At 34.7% G+C, this 24,573-nt stretch overlaps 1 long non-coding RNA gene across 2 annotated transcripts in view; it reads right to left on the reverse strand.

The window, feature by feature from the left end:
- The window catches only part of LOC127551649 (uncharacterized), a 92,724-nt gene that overhangs the window by 31,927 nt on the left and 36,224 nt on the right, over positions 1–24,573 (reverse strand). For both annotated transcript variants that reach the window (XR_007951152.1, XR_007951148.1), the window contains exons 3-4: positions 11,411–11,495; positions 10,823–10,960 (exon numbers count right to left, since the gene is read on the reverse strand). This is a non-coding gene — a long non-coding RNA (uncharacterized LOC127551649). The remainder of the gene's footprint in view (positions 1–10,822; positions 10,961–11,410; positions 11,496–24,573) is intronic.

Consider the following 24,573-nt stretch of genomic DNA (forward strand, 5'->3'; position numbering starts at 1 on the left):
CAGTGACAAGGACTCTGGCTCTGAAGTCATAAGACCTGTGTTCAAATTTTACTTTTGATATTTATTGCCTGTGTGATTGTGGGTAGCCACCGAGCTTCTCTGGGTCTTGGTTTGTTAAATTATAAAATGTGGGGATTGGATTGAATGGACTTTGAGATCCCTTCCATATTTCTAGAGCTATGAACCTTCTTTTGCTTACCACTGTGTCTGTCACATAGTAGGTGCTCAGTAAATGTTTGTTGACTGATTATTGAACAATTAAAAAAGAAGAAAAATGTTCAATAGTGGATAGATTTCCTATTTATGCATTTACATTTATTTATTAAATTGTACTATATGTAAATTTTTTTCTTGATCATAGATTTTTTTTGGCTTTTTTATTTTTATTTTTTATTATAGCTTTTTATTTACAAAATATATGCATGGGCAATTTTTCAGCATTGACAATTGCAAAACCTTCTATTCCAATTTTTCTCCTCCTTCTCCCCACCCCTTCCCCCAGATGGCAGGTAGACTAATATATGTTAAATATGTTAAAGTATATCTTAAATACAATATATGCATACATTTGATCATAGTTTTAGTTACCAATATGGTGGGGGAGGAAGACAAAAAGAGAAATAGCTTGCTTATTATCCAAAAGGTCATTTTAAGCTGTGGTGATTTTCTTCTTTTAAAATAATATAATAGTTCTCTCTGGGAGAAAGCAGGTTTCTTGGGAATGTTTTCTGGAGGCAGCCTTAGTTTCAGTTGAAAGTAATAATCACCTCAAAACGCAGTCAGGTGATAAAAGTTCAGATCTTTTATTGCCTCCAATATAGCCTGGTTACCTTAGGTCTATCTCTCTGCTTGGTTCTAAGAGCTCTTGCAGATTGTCCTTTGTTTCTGCCTCTGCTTTCTTCAGCCACCAACCAGCCAAGTGGAAAATGGAATGAATCTCTCTTGCCTCGGAGAGAGGGCTTCTGGCTCTCAATCTCCCAGAGTGCTCTACATCTGTCCTAGCGTGCTCCTCTCCAATCTAATTCAGCTGAACTCTCCTAACTGGGCCTCTGCTTTCTTCTTATATATCAGAGAGAGGGATTATGGGTTTTCTCTCATAGTTCTCTCTGGCCCTAAGAGCTTCAAGGGAGGTGTGAATTCGGATATCTCATACTAAACCCTGAAATATCCCAAATGTATGAACTCCAATGAGTAAAGGTGTGAACATAAGCATTGTATCAATTAGTTCTACTTAGTACCTTGTTTCAGGTTCTGGCCCAAAACATCTCCTTGTAAGATTAGATCAAGGATATTGAACCATGCTAAATTAGATAATTATTGTTTCTATCAACTCTAATGACTTAACAATTTGTAAATATTCCAACATTAGGTAACAAGAACAAATTGTGGACCTCTGTCTCAGTAATGGTTACAACAGTGACTAGCACCTAATAAGTGCTTAATAATATACCTGGGGGGCTTTGTAGAAACTAGGTCTTCTTTATGCATGACTCTCTTTTGATATTCTTGCCAACCCTCCTTAATTTCTTTTGTTGCTGTTAAATCCCTAAAACATTTATTTGTCTTTTATCATACAAATTTTCCTTTTGATAGCTCTAATTTTCATATTTTCTATTGTTTTCTTCTATTTTTTTTTCATGCTTGTTTAAGGAAACCTCATCTTTCCTTGCTGTTCTCTAGAATTGGGTATTCATTTAGATATATCTTTCCCTCTTTTCCTTTCCTTTTCTTTTTTCTTTTTCTCTTTCCTTTTTTCCTCAACTATTTGTAAAGCCTCATCAGGAATCTGTTTTTCTTACTTATTCTTTTTCTTTGGGATTTTTTTTTTAGTGATTGTCTATCCATAGTCCTTCAGGTGCAGTCTTTACCAGATCTAATGCCTTGTAATTATGTTTACCTCCAGTTCATATTCAGAAGGGAAGTAGAAGAGATTACTAGTGGAAAAATATACATACGAACCATACAAGAAAAAAGTTAACATTACTGATAATCATGATGGTATAGTTACTGATCTAGAGTCAGACATCTTGATTAATGAAGTCAAGTGAATCTTGGGAAGCATTTCTAACAGTGAGGCTAGTGGAGATAAAAAGAATTTCATCTGATCTTTTTAAATTCCTAAAATATGAAGGATTAAAGTGCTGTATTCAATATATCACCAAATTTGGAAAATATAATAGTGGCCACTGGATTGGAAAAGATCTCTTTATGTCTTAAAAGAAGGGGAATGCTACAAGATTTACCAGAACAGGCTGGTTTTTGATGAGACATAGGAACAAGAGACCAAATTGCCAAAATTCAGTGGATTATGGAGAAAGCAAGAGAGTTCCAGAAAAATACCCATTTCTACTTCAATATTAAAGACTTCTATTTTGTGGATCATGACAAAATGTAACAAGTTCTTAAAGAGATAGGAATATCAGATCATATTGTTTGTATTTGGAGGGAACTGTATGCAGGCAAAGAAGCAATAGTTAGAATCAGACATCGAGCAAATGATTAATTTAACACTGGAAAAAGAATAGAACAAGGCTGTATATGACAATATTTAACTTATATGCAGAGTACATCATACTAAATACCAGGATGAATGAATCAATATCTAGAATTAGGTTGCTTAGAGATATATTAACAGTCTCAGATATTTAATGATAGCACTTTGATGGCAGAAAATGGAAAGAGGAACTAAGAAGCTTTCTGAGTGTGAAAGAGGAGAATGTAAAAGCTGGCTTGAAGCTCAACATCAAAAGAAAAAGAAAACTTAGCAACTTGTCCCATAACTTTCTGGCAAATAGAGAAGAAATGGAAGCAGAGTCAAATTTTATGTTTTTGGATTAAAAATCACTGCAGACAGTAATTGCAGCCATGAAATTAAAAGACACTTACTCTTTGGAAATAAAACTTTGGCAAATCTGGATAGCACACTAAAAAGCAGAGAAATCACCTTTCTGACAAAGGTCTATATAGTCAAAGGTATGATTTTTTTAGTAGCTTCTTCTTTTCCTTCCTCTGGTTGTTGTCTCAGATACACTGAGACCTGGGAAAGACCTTAGCTTAAAAAAGTCAAAGTATTCCATTGCCACGGGGCCACTGGACTCCAGAAGAGAAAGTGGAGATGAGGACTTTGCACAAGTCCTTAATTTACTTGCAAGTCAAGATATCACCTTCCTGATGTCATTAGTCCTCTTTGGGAAGGAAGGACAAATAACTATATTCCATTAGTAATGTATGGATGTAAGAATTAGACCATCATTAGGAAAGCTAAGTATCACAAAACTGATCTTTTCAAATTGTGCTGCTAGAGAAGACTTTTGACAATCACTGATAGCAAGAAGATCAAATCAGTCAACAGTTAAAGAAATTAATTCAGGCTACTCACTAGAAGATCACATACTGACATTGAAAATTAAATTATTTCTGATATTGGAAAACATTGAAGGCAACAGCATAAGGAGATAGCAGAGGATGAGATGGCTAGATATCATGGAAATAATTAATATGAACTCAAACAGATTTCAAGTGATAATGGAGGATAGAAGAATCTATATTGCTATTGTTCACGATGTTACTTCGAGTCAGACACAACAGAACAAATGAACATAAATGATTACTTCTCAGATGTAGGTCTAGGTGCAAGGAGTCATTCTGTGGTTTGGAATTTGGGATTTGGACTAGAAAGTCTTATCATAAGTGATAAATTATGAAAGATGGATCATACCATAGCAGAAATCAACATGTGTCTTGTAAGTGGCTCTTTTTTGGGCCATTGGTTGTGTATAAGTCTATGTCAGAGTGTATCTTGCTTTTTCATTGAGGGCATCTGCCCTAGCCCTTAACTTTTCTTTTATGAACCTGACTCATAGCTCAGGTCAAAACATTTTATTTACATTGTGCTGCATGTATTTATCTCATTGTGGTTACTGGCACCAAAGTGCTTCCTAGATAGACTAATGCTCTGAGTTTCTATAGTCTGCTTTTCTCAGATATTTTGCTAAGCTTTTCTGTTATGGCTCTGAAATTAGTCTGAAGAGGAAACTGAGGCTATTTAACACATGCTTAACACTTTCTTTAGAAATACACAGTTCCCCTACAGTTATATCACAGGGAAATCTTATATGAGGTGTTAATAAGTGCTTATTGGTTTTATGTGGCCTTACAGCTAACTTTTGGGAATAGATCTTGCCTTCTGAAATGTCTCTTTGTTAAATGAAAAGTTCACACAGTCCAATATATTTAGGGATATATTGGGATTTGGTATCATGACTCCTGCTTTGTTTTAGAATGTTAATACTCTAGCCTAGTTAATCTATTACTTTCAATTAATAAGTAGTTTTTCTTCCAAAGTTCCTTCATGGTGAAGTTAGTGGCACTAACACAGTATTGAAAATCCAACTGAGTGTACATCTCAGTTCTGGTGATGATTCTATTACCAACAATGTCACCTTGAACATGTCACTTTTCAATAATAGTGGGCAGGAAAGGAAAAAATCAAAAATTGGTGAATAGGAAGGTAATAGAAGAAAAAAAAGGAAAATAAGTTGCTGCTAATCTTTTATTTTTACTGTTTAGTCATTTTCACTTGTATCTAATTCTGCATAATCCCATTTAGAGTTTTCTTGGCAAAGATATTGCAGTGATTTGCTATTTACTTCTTTAGCTCATTTTCAAGATGGAGAGCTGACACAAACACTTGCTCAGGGTCACATAGCTAGCTTGTGCCTAATATTAGATTTGAATTTGGGGAAGATGAGTCTTCCTGACTCCACACTTGGTCTGCTATTCACTGTACTACCTTACTGCCTCAACACCAATTTACCTTTAATGAATCTAAGTCACCAGGCACAGATGAATTGTACCTTTGTATCCCAAAAGAACTAGAGTATGTAGTCATTAAATAAGTATTAGTGATATTGAAAAAAAGTGTAGCACTAGAGAGATATCCTAGGGCTAAAGTAAAAAAATGTCAGTTTTTTAAGGGAAAAGAAGAGAGTACAAACTGTTGGTCAAGAAAATTTACTTAAAGGCTTAGTAGAATCCTACAATAGATTATTGATTATATGATTAGTGAACATTAAGAGCCAAGAAGGGGTGTGCGGGGGTGGAATGGGGAAGGAAAGAAGCATCTATATAGGATCTGTGTGCTAAGTGCTTTAGTAATATTATCTAATTTGATCCTTAAACCAACATCCTGAAGTAGGTGTTCTTTTCCTCATTTAACAACTGAGAAAACTGAGACAGTCAGAGGTCATGAAGCTGTCTAAAAACTTTGGTTTTCTTGATGGGAAACCCCTTGTGGTGCTTTATTCATTGTCACAATTAGCAGCAAGTGTTATGTCCTGCTTTCTAGAGCCCCCATGCTGGGGTGATTAAAATATACCTTCTAGTAGAGAAGTGTTAAGGCAGGACTCCTGAGGATGGTGGAAAAATGGAGTCTGTTTATTTCAAGGACTTTCCCCTTTTTATACTCTCATACCTTTATGTAACAGAAATACTAGGTATACACCCAGTATGTACTTTGCATGTGGGACCACATAAACAATTTGTTATTGTAAGTAGTTTGCCACCTGGTATCTCTCTACTTCAACTACAACTTTAACTATACATTTTCACTGCCCCCTGACTTCTCAGGAAGGCTGAAAGCCCTTAGGGGAAAGGAGGAGCTGAACCAGACATTGCCAGCAGGTTGCCTCTGGGCTGAAGGGTCTTATACCTTACCCAAACTTTCTCCACTGTTTGTGACCCTCTACATCTTGCTCTTTCTTTTGTTTTAATTGAAGCAGGTATATACCAGTAGTTACATCCATCAGCATGGGAGGAATCACACACATGTTGTAATATCATACAAGCAAGTAGTAGCATAACAAACAATATAAATAAACAAAATAATATAAAGATTTCCACGAGTCCCAGAAGGAAGGTGTAAAAAATAATTACCAATTCATAACCACATACACCTTTATCAGCAGCCAGGAAATAGTCTAAAACCAATCTATTGTCCATCATTTCATGTGTCAGAAAAGCCAATGATTCCAGAAGATTTTGAAGTCCTGTGTCAGTCTTATGTCTCAGGAAATCTAATGATTCCTTCAGATTGTGAAATCCTGCATCAGTCTTATCATGTCTCAAGGAATCCAATGATTCCTGAAGGTTTTAAAGTCCTGCATCCGTCTCATTGAGAATTATTTTTGATGTTCATGAGTCAATTGCCATACACAAAGAGTTAACTGCCAGGCTCTTTCATGGTAGCCACAGTCAGTGATGGAACCATCTGATGTTCTTTGGGTCTTCTCTTTTTCTGACCTTTTGGATGGACAAGGCAGATACAGCTCGTTGGCACCCATCAGGTTCCTTCTCTATCTGTTGAGATTCAAGCAAACCCTCTTTGCCAAGTAGTTAATCTATCTGATCCCTTCCACTCGTTACTTTCTGGATCTCTCCACATCACCTGGCAATTATCTAAAGATATTGGAGTTGCTCTCACTGGACACTGCCCTTACAGTAGGTTATAAAACTTGTCTGCTTGAGGCAGTGTGTCTTCATCAAAAAATCAAAAAATTTTAATATATAAAATTAAGTTTAGAAGTTCCCTAGAGTTACCTGAGGCTACCCCTTTCTTTTATTATGGAAGAATGTCTTGATGTCTCTTCTTCATAAATTGATGGGGATCCCCTTATTTTTTACTACAAAAGGAGCAAAAACCCCTGCTCCATCCCCAGACTACACCCCAAAGGAGCAGCATTAAGTTCAGCTGCTATTGATCTTCCTATGCCAGAAACGTGAGTGTTTGCCATAATTTTTGGCCAGTGACTGGGACATTAGTTACACATTCCCCAGATGCCCACATAAGTGTATGGATGGACACTGTTGTGTAAGCATTCTCAGAAGGTGAAATGGTCAAGCCGACAGTGTGTGGAAGTAAAGGGTCTATAGGGTGGACAGGGACAGGTTTCAGCTCTCTAGGGGATATCTCAGTAGTTCCAGCTGCATACAGCTCCCTTCTCTCTAATTGCAATCCCCTTTCCCCATTAGTTTACTTAAAGACTCCCTGGGTGTAATAACAGTTGCCATCATGCCCCAAGTGTTTTTTGCCTGGGGCCCCGGAGCCAAATCTTGCCTCTTGTAATGAGAACATAGGATATGGGCAAAACTGCTTCATGGGTGGCAACGATGGTGACATTGCCCCTCCCACTCCCCCTTACCCCCCACCCCACAAAGGCAGAGTTGAGGGAGGAGAGTCAGGATATGGGGAATACCCTAAGGATACTTGCTCAGGTGTAGGCAGCATTGAAAATGAGCTTTGAAGGTGAAAAGCAAGCTCATCAGCAAGATACTTAAGGTATTTAATTCTTTTTCTGCCCAATAGGCCAGATACTGAACTGTTTTCTCACCTAACTGGCTATGTCCTGCAGATCTCCTAGAGCAGTAATAAGCAAAATAAATCAGTAAAATGGTAAAAAAAAAAAAAAAAAAAAAAGACTTCCTTAGCTCTGCCCCACATGTTGTACTCTCCACGCACCAACTCTCTGCTTGTTTTTCTCCTCACACTTCCTTGTTTGGCTGTCCAAGTTAAATTTTTTCCTCTTTTTAAAACTTGTGGGATTCCTTAATCCATTGTATTCAGTTAGTTGTTCTCCCACTAACTTTCACATCCCTGGCTCCAAACTCTGCTTCTTACAAAGCCACAGAGACATGCACTCAGTGATTTACTTCTCATTTATCAACAAAACTTGCTTCTCTGTTAACCATTAAGCATGCTTAATACTTCCCTGGTAGGGGGAGGCTCATTTCTTAGTATTTGCCTCATTTTGGTTGAAAAATGAAAGTGACTAGTTTAGCCCTTACCAATTCTTCCTACTTGCCTATTTCTATATTTACTCTTTGAGTCACTGGGACTTCTCCACTGAACTCAGAGGATTGGATCAGTCGAGCTGATTTGCATAGGACCTCACTTAGAGCCCCATGTTGGGTGCCAAATGTTGTGTCCTGCTTTCTAGAGCCCCCAAGTTTGGGTGACAAAATGTACCATGCTTTCTAGAGCTCCCATGCTGGGGTGATTAAAATATACCTTCCTAGTGGAGAAGTGATAAGGCAGGACTCCTGAGAATGGTGGAAAATGGAGTCCATTTATTTCAAAGACTTTCCCCTTTTTATACATTCATAACCTTACATAACAAAAACACTAGGCATGCACCCAGTACATACTGTACACATGGGACCACATAAACAACTTGCTATTGTATGTAGTTTGTAGAGTATGTAGCTCTTTCACCTAGTATCACTCTGCTTCAATCACAACAGGTTGTAAACCCCCAACTTCTCAGGAAGGCTGAGAGTGTTTAGGGGAGATGGGGAGCTGAATCAGACACTGTTAGCAGGTTCCCTTTGGGCTGAAGGATCTTATACCTCACCCAGTTTCCCCACTGACTGTGCTCTTCTACAAACAAGACTTTACCAAGGACAGGTAAGACCATAAATCTTTTTTTTTTTTGAAAAACACAATTACTAAACCCACAGATCAAAGGAATGCTATACATATATTTTACCTAGAGTTCAGAATATTGGGTAAAGGCCTTATTGCTCATATCACTGAAATAGTGGAGAAATATGAACTAAATGACAATAGTATCAGTTGGACTTAGAATTGATTGAGTGGCCAGACTCAATGGCTAAATGTCAACTGTCATTGTCTCTGCTGTCTCAGAGTTCTCTTCTTGGCTCTTACTTGCTTAACTTTTTTATCAGTGGCTTGGGTAAAGGTGTAAATGGCATACTTATTAGATTTGTAAATGACATAAAATCATGAAGGAACAGTTAAAACATTATATGATAGTGTTAGAATCAAGAAAGATGTCAATGGCTTAGACTACTGGGCCATTTATATGATGAAATATATTAAGGGTGAAAAAGTAAAATCTAGCATTTACATGAGAAAAATTCAACTTCATAAGTCCAAGGCTGGGAAGATATATCTAGGTTTTGTATGGAGGAAACAAGGTTTTTAGAGGATAAAAAATTCATCTTGAGTCAATAGTATAATAAGGTGATTTTGGCCTGCTTCAATAGGCTTGAGTCCCAGAAATAGGAGGTGATTGTCTTTCTCTCCAAAGTATTTTGAGCAATGTGTTATATTATTTTGCATTACAGTTTAAATAGGATGTTGATGACTTGGAGAAAATCCAGAGGAGATTAAGTTGGAGATATATCCTGTGAAGATTAGTAAAAGAACCTAGGATTTTTAGTTTGATGGAGAAAAGATTTAGGGAAGAATCTGATAGTTATCTTCAAATACTTGAAAAGTTCTCCTGTGGAAGAGCAGTTAGATGCTTATTGTTTGGCCCCAGAGAACAAAACCAGCAGCAATGTAGAGGTCAATGTAGGTTTGATGTGGTTGATGGGAACAAAGTGGAGTAGAGGAATTGGGAAACTTGTTAATCAGTGGATTTACCCCAAAATAGTCTGAGGTAGTAGGTTATCTTTCATTAAGGTTCTTCAAACCACAGATGACCTTTTTGTCTAGTATGTCTTAGTTGTGTCTCTTTTCACATGTAAGTAGAATCATGAGTGTCCTCATAACTCTAATGTTCAGTGATTTTTGTGACTAGTTTCTGTACCTCTAAAATTAAATGTTTGCATTATGTGTTTTCTAAGGTTCCTTCTAGCTTTGATATTCTATGACTTTATCAGTTATAAGGCTTTTTCAGTATTTTCTTTATGTAATACCAATTTCTATTCCTAAAGAATAATTTTCCCCAAATCACCACAGAAATGTTTTAATGCCTTGTTTGAAACCCCTCTTGCTTTATAAGTCTAGTGAATGGGAAAATGAAATCTCTAGAAGCAACTATGATAATGGGTATTGCAACTTGACATTGGAAAAGAACTCTGGGGAGAGAAAAACATTATGTGGGAGACCCATGGTAGGAATATTTGTCAATGGACTGAAGTAAAGAGTGATGAACTTGACCACCATAAGTGCTTTGCTCTCCCCATCCTTGCCTGGGATATTTTATGTTACTCTCTTGAACCACAGAGAATAAAAGTTAATGGCACAAGTCAGAGCCAGGAAGCCTAGCTTCTTCTTTGCTTCCTCCACTGGCTGCATGCATGATATCTAAATCCTATTTGGTGGATTCAGAGAGGGTAATGGGAAACCCTGGACTTCTTCTCCTGAACCCTCCCAATGTCCTGCCAATCCTTTCATTTCCTTTACTCTTTTTGGATAGATACTGACTTTACCTTTACCTCTACTCCTCCTGATTCCTCCTGTAGGGATCCCAGAGTCACTGTTCCATTCCAATTATCCTATACCCTTCCTTCTATTCAATGCAGTTGGGACAGAACTTTCTCACCCTTTTGCTGGGTGGACATGGCCACTCATAGTGTTTCATGAGTAAGGAGTCACTGATTACTGTTCTTATAGTAAATCAAAGGACATTCCCCTCTCCTCTCTCTCTCTCCCCCCCCCCCCCCTGCCCCCACAACCAAACAATCAGGCTTTGCCATTTGTTCTATAACTGAGCCCTGAGGTTCACTTCACCTTACTATCTTCTAAGTCACTATGCTCTCCAGATCCTCAGGCACTGCAGTCTGACCTGCCAATGTATCCCAAAGGGCCCAGGATTTGCCCTCCACTCTGTTGCAAAATCTTTTAAACTTTTGGGCTCTTCTACATACCCTATAGTTATATGTATTTTCTCTTTGAGAACAGGGTATGGCTCTTCTAATTTGTATGGCCAACATTTAACAAAGTACTTATCACATAGTAAGCACTTAATAAGTATTTTTTAAAATTCAATTATCTGAAATAAAAACCCATACCTACCAAAATCTATTCAGGCTAATGTGTTTTATTTCCAGCACCGGCAGAGGGTCATACTGTGACAGAGGAAAGCTTTTGTCCTTAAAGAGATGATGAAAACATTGTTCTTTTCCATCAGAAGTACCAGGGTGGGGAAGGTCCCTTGAATCCCCATGGGAGAGAGAAAAAGTACTTGAATCATCTTTAGTTTCTAGACTTACTTAGAGAGATACCTTATAAATGAAATTCAAATTTCAAAGGTAAAAGCCTGAGTGATCTGAAGCCTGGGAAATTAGGCACTGAAACTGCTGGGACTTTCTGCCATTCTTACTTAAGATAGTGTTTCTCAAACTTTTTGATCTCCAGATTCTTTTACACTATTAAAAATTACTGAAGGCCTCATGGAATACTTTTTTTATGAGGGTTATATACAGGAGTGTTCTGGGAAATGTTTAACAACTGACTCACTGAAAAAAATCTATTCATGACATTTAAATTTAATCTATAATATTAACATTTTGTCCATTACTTTATTAAATCCAGGCAATCAACAAGACCCTAAATAAGTCCTGATTTGGAGTATTTGGCTATATTCAAGGTATAATTACTCACCTAGAAAATTTATCAATCTGCTCTCCCAATCCAGCTTGAGCTGCCTCTAATACACCTTTCATTGGATCTTTTGATATTTACTGTACTGTAAATGAAAATGGATAAAAAATTAAAATATTTATTTATTAAGTCATTAAAATGCTAATAACAAACCCATTTTATGTTAACATAAAACAGCTCAGTGAAAAATATTTTTTTCAAAATAAAAATGATTTGTGATAAAAGTGGCATTGCTTTACCTATTTTTCAAATGTCTTTAATGTCTAGCTTAATGTGAGACAACTGGATTCTCATATATATGTGTGTGTATATATATATATATATATGATATACATTTATATTCAATCTATTGTGATGTATTATTTTGGTTAAAGTACATGAAGAAAATAAGACTTAATTGCAATAATGTATGTAAAGTGCTTGGCAAACCTCTAAATGTCAGCTATTATTATTATTACTATTACTTACCTCTGTTGTTGTCTGTGCCCTTTAAGAGCTTTTGATCCTCTCTCAATTAACTATGGTAATGAAGACAACAGTTTTAGGATAATCCTGAATGATAGATAACCTTAAAATCATTTTTTGACATTGTAATGCATGATTTATTTTGTAGCAGACTGCAAAATATTTTTGATTTGAACTAACAGTAAAATTAGTTTTTATTACCTAAGTATGAACCAACTGACAGAATACAACCAGAAGTATGTTGGGTAATGGGAGATTTATAATTATATGATTTATAATTTTCTCTATAGAATTCAAAAAGTAGATTAAGAATTTAATCAAACTAGAAAATGTCATTTCCTTGTCTTGTTTAGAAAGTTTGAAGAGAGAGTTTTGAACTCAAAGTTAAAAAAATGAAAGTTTAAAAATTGTTTTTACATGTAATTGAGGAAAAAAAAAGATTTTGGAGAGAATGATAGATAATCTTTCTCATTGAGTATGTATTTCTAGTTTTACTATTTTAATAATTGGGATAGAGATTGAATAGACCTGTGCTTTCATTTCTATGGGGAATTGCTGGATGGGGAAACTTCCTTTACTAATGGGATTTGTCACCTTCTGTGTCATTTATAATCTTAGGTAATCTAGAACAAAGAAATTGCTTTACCTAGGATTTCGCAGCCAGTGTATGTCAGTGGTATTCTTATGAACATATGTATTCTCTGCTCTGAGGCTAACTCTCAATTATGGCACACACTACCTACTTATGACATGGTCAGAGCTTTATTTTATGAAAACAACTGACATGAGGTAGGGAGATCTATCATCAGAAAGATATTGAAATAAGCCAGATATAATGTGATGGGGGATTGTACCAGTGGGATAACTGGGTGAAAGGAAAGAATGGTATAAAATGAGAGGTGTGATTATAAAAATATTATATAAATATATATAATATATATATTATATATATACACACACAGATCTACCTGTCTATATATAATATATATAAAGAATATATATCTATATAGAAAGATATTATATAGATATCTATCTATCTATATATAATGATAAAGGGATAGATAGAGATCTATCTATAGAGAGAAAAAAGAGAGAGATCTATCTATATTTATATCTGTCTATATTTATCTATATGGAGAGAGTGAACAAGTGAGAGAAAGACAGAGACAGAGGCAGAGAAAGAGAGAGAGACAGAGAGAGAGAGAGACAGGAGAAAAAGTTACAGATGATACTAAGATTGTAAGCCTAGATGACTATGAAAATGATGGTGTTTTCCAGCAGTAAGAGTGAAATTGGGAAAAGGAAAAGGAGTAGAGGGAAATTATCCTTTGTATATATTATGTTTGAGGTACCTATGGAAAATCTAATTTAAGATGTCAAAAAATTGTAAGCGATATGAGACTATAGCTCAGGAGGAATGAGAAGGCTAAATATGAGAATTTTCTAGGCATTTTCTTTCTATGTTTACACACATACCTATACATGTATATGTATACACATAAGTACTTATGTAAATACACAATATACATACATGTATATATGCATATGTGTATATGAATATACTATACCCACAGCATACAGACACACAGAAATATTATCTATATATATATATACATATATATATTAAAATTGAATCAATGGAGGCTTCTAAGAGATCAAAAAGTGAAATAAAATAGAAGAAGTCCCAGAATAGTCTTTGTTGGGAATGAGCAAGCAAAATCGCTCTTTTCTACAATTATTTTAAAGATAATCTCAAAGAACAAAATTGTTCTTCCATGATGGAAACAGCTTTCAATTCTTGATTATAGCTTCTTAGAGGAGACAATATAAATAATGTTGAAAGAGTGATTATATTTGAAGTCCCTCTTTTTGTGCTTATTTAGATTTCTACTGATCTTTTTAGACTGCGATTCTAGGGAGATTCTCTGAACAAAGCTGAAATTAGTGGGAAGAAATGAGAGGTGAGAGAAGAGAGCAGTTTTCACTGTTTTGTTTAGAAATTGTTTTCAAAACTTGGTGTTTATTTTTAAGTAGTAAAAATCTCTTCTTCCTCCCTCCATCCTTCCCTCATTATCTATTAACCTTTAGCAAGTAGAAAGAAGTAGAAAAATTCCCCCAAGGGAGACATCATTGTTGATTTTGAAAATGTTTCACATTATAAGGTAAAACTCGGATGGCAGCTAGGTGGAGCAGTAGATAGGATGTCAGGATAACGTGAGTTCATATGTGACTTCAGACATTTGATACTTAACTGTGTGACCCTGGACAAGTCATTTAGCCAAATTGCCTCATCCAAAAAAAAGTTATAACTTAGGCAAGTCATTTAATTGTTCTTATTCTTATTCTTTTCACCCATAATGTGAGGGGTTTGTACCATATGATTATTGAGGTATTTTATATCTGATCCTATTATGCATCTCATTTTTATTGACATATTGCACTCAACTCCAAGCTCTAAAAATTATTCTATAAATATTAAATTTAATACACAATTATGCAAGGCATAAAAGGACAAAAATAGAGTTTCTGAGTCCAAGGAGCTCATATTTTACTGCAGCCAAGTATGTGAAGACAGGATCAGTCAAAAAAAAAGATAGGAATACTGAAAGATAGAATATGATGAGGAAGAAGGAGTGAATCAGACAAATGTACTTTAGAAAAACATTGAGGCATATAAGAACACTTTCAGTTCAAGTGGGGAGGCCATAGAGAAAGTAACAAGGAGAAGATAGCACCTGAGTTCAACCCTGAAGAGTATAATGATTATGAAAGACAGAGAGAAAGAAGTAGTTTATTCCAGGTGTAGCTGTCAGAATGTATTTCAGGCATGGCATTCAGAATACATTCCAGGGATGGAGGAGAAATTGCATTCATGTATGGTGGTAAGAATAAACACGTTGAGTTTGAGGAACAGCTCATGCAGCATATTGACTGATAAATGAAATGCATGAAAGGAAGAAAGATCATTAATAATTTTAGAAAACTGAATACTATAAACAAGAGAATAGTTATCTTTGATCAAGAAATAGCAATTTTCTAATGCTCAGTTTTAGGATTTAATATCAACTCTACATTTTAATGATCAGTATCTATCAAAACAACCTGTGAACAGATCTTCTACTTTCTAGATGAAAAGACCTTGAGAGGGAAAATAATAACTAAACATTTTTCTTTTATTGCCCATTATATAGTTTTTGAGATAATGTTTACAATGTGCTTACTTTAGTACCTGACACACAGTAGGTACTTAAAATGCTTATTCTCTTCCTTTTTCCTCCCCTTTTCTTTTCTGAATTTTATTTTTATTGGAGTTTAAATTGGAAAGTGATTTGGGAAGCTGAATCTCCACTTAATGGTGTCTCTTTTAGTACTCAAACTAAAACATAAGTTGGTTTGAATAGTACCAATAATATAATTTTTAGATTGGTTTCTGACACATGGGACTAATGGGGTTCTTTGACTATTCAAATGTGGAAGAGATATTTTAATTTTGCTCATTTCTCCAATAGCATTTGAGCTTAATTTTAGTTGGATTACAAGGGATGGATATAACTTTTAGTTGCGATGCAAACTTAGAGCTTTATTATTATGAACTTGAAGACTGCTAATCTTTTTTTTTTTTATAGTCCCTCTTTATCATTAAATAACGTAAGAAAGGGATTTTAGAGGCCCTCTGGTATAACTCATACCTACTTCATATATACCTGACTCATAGACTCAGCCACAAGTCCAGCTCTTGAAATAGAGAGCCAGAGTAGTTTTAAGTAGAAAGATATCAAGCTATCTTATCATAGTGATACCTATCTTCTTTTCCCACCAGTGTAATAAGAATTTGAAAAATGAGTGCCATTTTGAGATTTGTAGGTTAGAGGGACAAGCATTTCCTTTTAGTCCTAAGAGACTTTTGGATTATCATGATCTTTGAGAAGGGAAGTAGAATTGAGTCACTCAGAGGAGTTTGTGAAAATGAAATCCAGTCCGTTAAGAGAACATGGAGTTTGGTGAAGGTGCTGGGATTGCTATGGCTGAGAGCAGTAGCAGCAGCAGAGTTGTTACTCAGCCTCACCTGAGACTTAAGGAGCTGAGCCAAAGAAATACTTGCTAAAAGTTAATAGATAATGAGAGAGGGATGGAGGGAGGAAGAAGAGACAGAGGGACAGAAATAGAGAAAGAGAAAGACACAGAGAAAAAGAGACAGAGATAGAGAGAAGAAGAGAGAAAAAGACAGCCAGGAAAAGATACAGAGAAACAAAAAGAAGAGTTGTAAATACATGAGAGGGAAGAGTTTTATGAACCATTGGTTCCTGCTAGCACCTGAAGTTTCTGGTTTTGGTCATTTAGTTAAGGATTGAAAAAATCCCTCAAAGTCTACTTTTCCCCCTCACTTTTTCCCCTTTCCAAGCTTCACTTACAACAGGTACTGTTATATAATCTCTTCTTATTTTAATCTAACCTGTTTTCCTGATTTTGCTTCATAATCATGGTCTATCATGAAAGCATATATTGCCTATCTGCATACTTAATATATGCCCATAAAGTGAGAATAGAAAGACCTTCTGGAAAAACACAATTTAAATTAGAGCAGAGATCTGAATCTAAATCCCAGTGTTAGGAATTTTTCTAGCTAAAGATTCTGAGATATATACAAATACATATACACATATATATGTATATATAGCCAACTATAAATTCTGTAAAATAGCAAAAGGATAATATGGTTTCAAGGGCCATAATAGCAAAAGGATAATATGGTTTCAAGGGCCATAATATTTTCTTTGGTTAAAGTTAAGCAAACTATTGTAATAGATATGCTCTATAATATAGCTGATTGAAACTCCAGTTTTACCTCATTCCCATCCTCCAACATGACAGAGGAGAGTGGCAAGGAGAAATTAAAGACCAAAGAAAATGTTATATCATGAACCAGCCTCCTGGAAGGAGTGAAGGAAAAACATAGGAGGATTCATCTTCTCTCTTTTTTTCTGAGGTGAGGAAAGAGTAGAAAGGAGATAGTAATTACCCACTCATACAGCAACACTTACCAGTTAAACATATATAAAAATTGTGTTAAATATGTACTAAAGTTGTGTCCCTTAGTAAACAATAGATTTTTATGTGAATGTGTGTTTGTGTGTGTATATGAATGAGTGTGTGTAGTAAAGAAAGAGAAACATGGAGAGACAGAGGTATGGACAGAAACACACACAGAGAAAGCAACTAGAGTTGAAGTGGAATTAGAGAATTGCAATGTTATGATGAACAAAAAAGTGATTGATGAGACAAAATAATGGCATGAAATATCTTAATTTCTTTTGGGGGCCGCAAGTATGAACTGGGACTGAGAAATTGATGGAGGAAGGATGGAAAACAGTATTTATTCTAATTCCTAATGAAAAAGGGCCTAGGAAAATAGTGAGGAAGGAAGACTCTGTTTTGGCTCTCAGGGTCTACATAAATAACAGTTTTGATTTAAACCTGGGCCCTTGAAAAGGCCTAGTGAGTAGGTTAAGATGGTGGTGATGTCAGTTAACATGGAGGTAAAGAGAGAAACAAAAGATAACTACTTTAGCTATATAATACTAGAGTTCATTTATGCCTCTCATCTACTAAAAGCTGAGTATTCATTGCAACCAGCAGTTTCAGTATTATTACCTTGACTTTACAGAAAAAAGGAACCAAGGCTCACAGAGCTTACAATGATTTACTCATCTATGGTCTCACAGTTTATGAATGTAAGAATAGGAATTTGAAACAATGTTTTAAACTTAAAATTATTTATTAAATAGTATTAATGCTTTAGACTTATTTTGAACCTATTATTTTAAAGGACATATTTTTAACAAACCTATTTTCTAAAAGATGAGTAATAAATAATTTTTTTCCTTTGACATATTTAATATGTAGATGGTTTGACCAATTTGTAGCTGAACTAAACCATGTGTAAATGAACATTTGCAACCAAAGGGTTGTAACATAAGTAAACTAATTTAACAAAGTTGACAGTCCCTAATATTAAAATATTCAAAGAGCATCCCTAATAACTGCGTGTAAATGTTTTTTAGTTTATATTATTTTTTAAAAAAGCAAACTTTGTGGCCTACTACCATGTCTTGTGTACCTAATCAGTTTCACTATTTGATCATTCTTTCTTAGTTTAGTTTAGTTTAGATAATTTTGTTCTACAAGATGAATTTTTAAATTATTTTTTCTAGCTCTATAAATAGATTTTTTTTGGGGGGGTAGACTGATTAGTTTATCATTGAATAAGTCAGTTAATTTAGGTAGAATTGCCATTTTTATTATATTGACTTGACCTATCAATGAGTAATTAACTTTTTTCCAGTTGTTTGATTAAATTTTATTTGAGTGAAAAGTATTTTGTAATTGTATTCATATGGTCCATGGGTTTGCCTTGGCAGGTGAACTTCTAAATATTTTATGTTATTTTAAATTACCTTAAATGGATTTTCTCTTTCTAACTCAAATACAATCACTAATGATTTATATGGATTTATTTAGAGGGCTACTACATAATCTCATTCTAAGGAAAGTTCCATTTATTCTTATATTTGCAGTGTTTTATTTAAATAGGAATGGGTACTTTTTTTTTAACCAAAGTTTTTTCTGCAGTTATTGATATAATCATATGATTTCTGTTGGTCTTATTACTGATATGTTCAATTATATGGATATCTTAACCAATACTGAACCAGCTCTGTATTGCTAGAATAAATTCTACTTGGTCATTGTTTATGATCCTTGTGACATATTCCTATAGTTTTCTTGTTAGTATTTTACTTTTTTTGCAGCAATATTCATAAGGAAAATTGGTATACAGATTTTTTTCTCTGTTTTGGCTCTTCCTGGTTGGGTATCAGTGCCATATCCGTCATAAAAAGAATTTGTTAGCATCTTTTGCCTATTTTCACAAGTAGTTTATATAATTTTGGGATTACTTATTGTTTAAATGTTAAGTAGAATTCATTTGGGAATCCATCTGACCTTCGGGATTTTTTTTTCCTTAGAGACTTCATTGATCAATTTTTTTTTTCTAAAATGGGGTTATTTAAAGTATCCTATTTCCTCTTTGATTAATCTGGACCATTTGTATTTTTTGTAAATATTTATTGATTTCATTTAGATTGGCAGATTCATTGGCATACAATTGGGTTAAATAGCTCTTAAGCAGTGCTTTATTTCCTTTTTATTAGTGGAGTTCACTCTTGATAAATGGCAATTTGATTTTCTCTTTTTTAAAATTAAATTTATCACTGGCTTATCTATTTTTGTTTTATTTCTAAAATGAACTCTCAGTTTTATTAATTAGCTTGATGTTTTTCTTACTTTCAATTTTATTACTTTCTCTTTTGATTTGTCAGCATTTCCCACTTCGTATTATTTGGGGATTTAATTTTTTTAAACTTTTTTTTTAACTGCATGTCCATTTCATTAATATGCTCTTTTTCTGTTTTACATATGATATTTGCTGATAGTTTTAAATAGATGATGATGATCATTTTAAGGAAAACTCCATTCATTCCCATGCTCTCTAGTGTTCTAATAGGAATGGGTGTTGAAGTTTATCAAATGATTTTTCTGCATTTATTGAGATAATCATATGATTTCTGTTAGTTTGGTTACTGATATAGTCAAGAATGCTAATAATCTTTCTAGTATTCAACCAGTTCTGTATTCCTGGTATAAATCTTCCTTGGTCATGGTGTATTATCCTGGTGATAAATTGCTGTAATCTCTTTGTTAATATTTTATTTAAGATTTTTGCATCAATATTTATTAGAGAAATTGGCCTATAATTTTCTTTCTCTGTTTCAACCCTACCTGGTTTAGTATTAGCACCATATCTGTGTCATAAAAGGAAATTGGTAGAATTCCTTTCCTCCCCATTTTTCTAAATAGTTTGCTTAGTATTGAAATTAATTGTTCTTTAAATGTTTGGTAGAACTCACTTGTAAATCCATCTGACCCTGGAGATTTTTTCTTTGGGAATTCATTAATTGCTTATTTAATTTCTTTTTCTAATTGGATTTATTTAAGTAATTTATTTCCACTTCTGTTAATCTGGGCAACCTACATTTTTGTAAGTTTTCATCCATTTCACTTAGATTATCAAATTTATTGGCATAAAGTTGGGCAAAATAGCTCCTAAATTATTGCTTTAATTTCCTCTTCATTGGTAATAAATTTATCATTTTCATTTTCGAAACTGGCTATTTGATTTTCCTCTTTCTTTTTTCTAATCAAATTAACTAAAGGTTTATTTATATTGTTGATTTTTTCATAAAACCAACTCTTAGTTTTGTTTATTAGTTCAATAGAGTCTTTTATTTTTAATTTTATTAATCTCCCCTTTTATTTTCAGAATTTAAAAATTGGTATTTAATTGGGATTTTGTACTTTCTCCCAAGCTTCCCCTAGTTGTATGCCCAATTCATTTATCTTCTCTTTTTCTATTTTATTCATGCAAGCTTCTGGAGATGTAAAATGCAGCTTTGGCTGCACCCCATATATTTTGGCATATTGTCTCATTAATGTCATTCTCTTGGATGAAATTATCAATTGTTTCTATGATTTGTTGTTTCACATAGTTATTCTTTAGGATTAGAACTTTTGGTTCATTTTTACTTGGCCCTTTATTACATGTAATTTTTATTGCATCATGATCTGAAAAAGATGCATTTATTATTTCTGCCTTTCTGATTTTGGGTTTTTATGTCCTAATACATAGTTAATTTTTGTGTAGGTTTCTTGTTCCACTGAGAAATGTCTATCATATCTAACTTTTCTAAGGTTCTATTTACCTCCTTTGTTTCTTTCTTATATATTTTGTGGTTTGATTTATCTTGTTCTCAGAGAGTCAGGTTGAAATCCTGGAGTTTAATTTTCCTGTCTATTTCTTCTTGCAGCTTTCTTAACTTCTGCTTTAGAAATCTGGATACTGAAGCACTTAATGCATAGATATTTAGTGTTGATATTACTTAATTATCTATGGTGCCCTTTAGCAAGATATAGTTTTCTTCCTTATCTCTTTTAATTAGATTGAATTTTGCTTTTGCTTAAACTGATATCAGAATCATAACCCCCAACTTTTTTTTACTTCAATAAAAATCTCATCAAATCCCTCAATCTGCCCTCTCCTTTTATATCCCTTCTCTCCTTTCTTATTCCTTTCCTCTTCTACTTCTGTTTTCCTTTCTATTAGCCTTTCCCTTTCCTTTCCCATTTTCCCTCTTACTTCTCTATAGAGTGAGACAAGTTTCTATATCAAACTAAATATTTCTGATATTCTCTCTTTGAACCAAATCTTATTAGATTAAGGTTCAAACAATGCTCATCCTCCTCTCTTCTTTCTCTCAATTAATAGATCTTTTTTCCCTCTTCATGAGATGTAATTAACCCCCATTTTACCTTCATTTCCCTCTTCTTCCAGTACAATCCCTTTCCACCTCTAGTTCCTTTTTTATATCATCACAATAAAATCAAATTATACCTACACCCTTTAAATATGCTCCTAACAAAGATACAATTCTCAAGAGTTAAGCATATTATCTCCCCATATAGGGATGTAAACATTTTAACCTCTAAAAATATAATTTTTTTCTCCTTCCCTTTTTACCTTTTAATGCTTTCCTTGAGTTCTGTATTTGAAGATCAAATTTTCTGTTCAGCTCTGGTCTTTTCATTAAAGATAAATGAAAATCCCCTATTTCATTGACTGTTCATCTTTTTTCTCTGAAAGATAATAGTTAAATTTGCTGGATAGTTGATTCTTGGCTGCAATTCCAGCTTCTTTGCCCTTGGGAATGTCATATTACAGGTTCTTCAATCCTTTAAAGTGGAAGTTGCTATGTCCCAGATAATTCTTGATTGTGGCTCCTTAACATTTGAATTGTTTCTTTCAATATTTTCTCCTTGATCTGATCATTCTGAAATTTAGCTACAATATTCCTTGGAGTTTTCATTTTGGGGTCTCTTCCCCCCATTTTTCTGCTTCTTTTACCAAGCTCTTGACTCTTGATTGATAATAGTTATATGAATCAAGATGGATATTTTAAACCTAAGTTTTCTGATTATTAAAGTTTTTTTTAAGACTCTATGTCTTTCTTTCTCTTCTTTGTGTCTTTAGTCTCTCTGATTGGCAGAGTAATATGCCTTTAACACCACTTTAGTCATGCTCTTTCTCTCTTCAAGCACCAAAAATGTCTGTCTACTACATTAAGGTTATAATCTATATGGATTAAGGCCCTCTATATTTTCTGAAAGTTTTATCTCCCTTTAAATGGTTTCCTACTCCTTTTACTTTGCCTTTTTGAAATAGCCATCTTTTCTAAAAATTTTTTCTAGAAAAATTAATCTTATATATAAAGCTTGCAATGTGTGTGTATGTGTGTGAGAGAGAGAGAGAGCAAGAAAGAGAGAGAGAGAAAGAGAGAGAGAGAGAGAGAGAGAGAGAGAGAAAGAGAGAAAAAAGAGAGATAGAGATAGAGAGAGAAAGAGAGAGAGAGATAGAGAGAGAGAGATAGAGAGAGAGAAAGGGGGAGAGAGAGAGAAGAGAGAGAGAGAGAGAGAGAGAAGAGAGAGAGAGAAGAGAGAGAGAGAGAAAAGAGAGAGAGAGAAATAGAGAGAGAGAGAGAGAGAGAGAGAGAAAGGGAGAGAGAAAAAGCAGGATGCAACATAGGAATAGGAATTTTAAAGAACAGAAGTAAAACATTTCATCAAAGAACTATATGAAGCAAGAAGCATTGGGGCTGGTCACATGTTAAGAGAAGAGGGTGCCAGGTACTTTCTGAAATCTTTTATTGATATTTTTGCAAGGTAATAGGAAAATGAGGGAGGCCTGTCAGAATGTTGAATGACCTCCTTGCAGGAAACTTGTGGGAGGCATGCATAAGAAAGACAAAAGATGGACATGCTAGAATGGATTGGTTGTAATTAGTATCATTGGAGGAAACTATGAAACTGATGAAATCAGAGTTCCCTTTGATACTGAAGTTTTTTCTTCTGTTGTCACTTTATCTTAGTTTTTTTTTTTTTTTTTTTTAAGGTGCCTCTGTTTTCACTGACTCTCTTCCCATCATTCCTGATCCCTTGTTTTCACTTGCTATTCCTTTTCCTTTGGGGTTTTGTGTATTAGTACTGGTTTTTTTTTTGTTTACTTTTATTTGGTTCCATTTGAATTGTCTTGGGAAGATTCTGAAAATTACCCACTAAAATAAGATATTGGACACTCAAGTCTGTTGGAATCCTTACTAACTGTTAAGTAGTTAGAGTTGATCTAATCTTACAAAAAGATGTTTTGGGCAGAACCTGAAACAAGGTACTAAGTAGAACTACCCATAATCCCTCTCTCTGGAAGGAGCATAAATAGGCCAATGGGCCAGTCGGAGAGGTCTTGAGAGGAAGACGCTACAAGTCGAGATTTCAGCAGAATGACATGAAGAGTTGGAGCTGGCTGGAGGCTGAAGAAAGCAGAGGCAGAGGCTGAAGGACCAGACCTTTGGATTTGGTGACATTCGGAGAGAGCTCTTGGAACCAAGCAGAGAGATAGGCCTCTAAGCTAACCGGGCTATATTGAGATAATAAAAGATCTGAACTTTTATCACCTGGCTGCGTTTTGAGAAGAAAAAGCTCACCACATTTTGGCGCCCTGAACGTGGGACAAACAGACCCCTCAGTGGATTTCAGTGGAAAAGCTCCGATCCTGATTCAAGTGGAAAAACCTCTGATCCTGATCCAGTGGAAAAGACTCTTCAACCCAGAAATTAGGGTGAGTGCAACAAAAAAATTTTGTTAGAAGAGTTAAAGTAGAATTTCATCTAAGATGGGACAGATATTTAGAAAACAGCCTTCTGTTTCTGTTCAAGGAAAATGTTTAGAGAGCATTGTCAAAGTTTTGGAAAGCCAAGGTTTAATTATAAGTTTACAGCAAATCACTGAATTTTTATTAGCAAATTTCTAAGGCTGCAATAAAAGCTTGGAATTCTCTCCCTGGACAGAAAGATGGAAATAATGCTTTCACAAAAATAGAGCAAGGTCCCAATGAACCTTTTGCAGATTTTGTGGGACGTTTACAAACAGCTGTAATAAGAACCACTGGAGACAATGCAGCAACAGAAATAATGACTATGTTTTCATTGTGGAAAAGTTGGACATCTAAGAGCCCAATGTAGAAATGGAGATAAAGTGAGAAGACAGGGTGAAAGAAAACCCAAAACCCCATGTCCAATATGTAACCGAGGCTTTCACTGGGCCTCTAAATGTATATTGACCCAGAGGAATGAGAGGCAGGGCCCAGCTCTAAAGTATCAATCAAAGGACAGGTGGGGCATGATAGCAGCTGAGGTTACACCCAGAGAGACTTTAGAAATTCAGAACTCTGATGTCATCAACCAACAGAAAAGCAATCAGGATTACAGTTGGGAAGAATACAGGCCTTTTAAGACAACAAGACAATATCCAATGCAAACAGCTCCAATGTAATTATGACTTATGGACATTTGTAAATTTTCAGGTCGATTTATGTTGTTACATTACTACTAGCCTGTGTTATATTACTATGTGCTTATGTATTTTAAGCAATTGCAAGAATCATTGGATTTCTTGAGATGATGGGCGCAAAGCAGGATGTAACCGAGGCTTTCATTGGGCCTCTAAATGTATGGAGAGACAGTTAACAGACA

The sequence above is a fragment of the Antechinus flavipes genome, chromosome 1, assembly GCF_016432865.1.
Source record: "Antechinus flavipes isolate AdamAnt ecotype Samford, QLD, Australia chromosome 1, AdamAnt_v2, whole genome shotgun sequence".
NCBI lineage: Eukaryota > Metazoa > Chordata > Mammalia > Dasyuromorphia > Dasyuridae > Antechinus > Antechinus flavipes.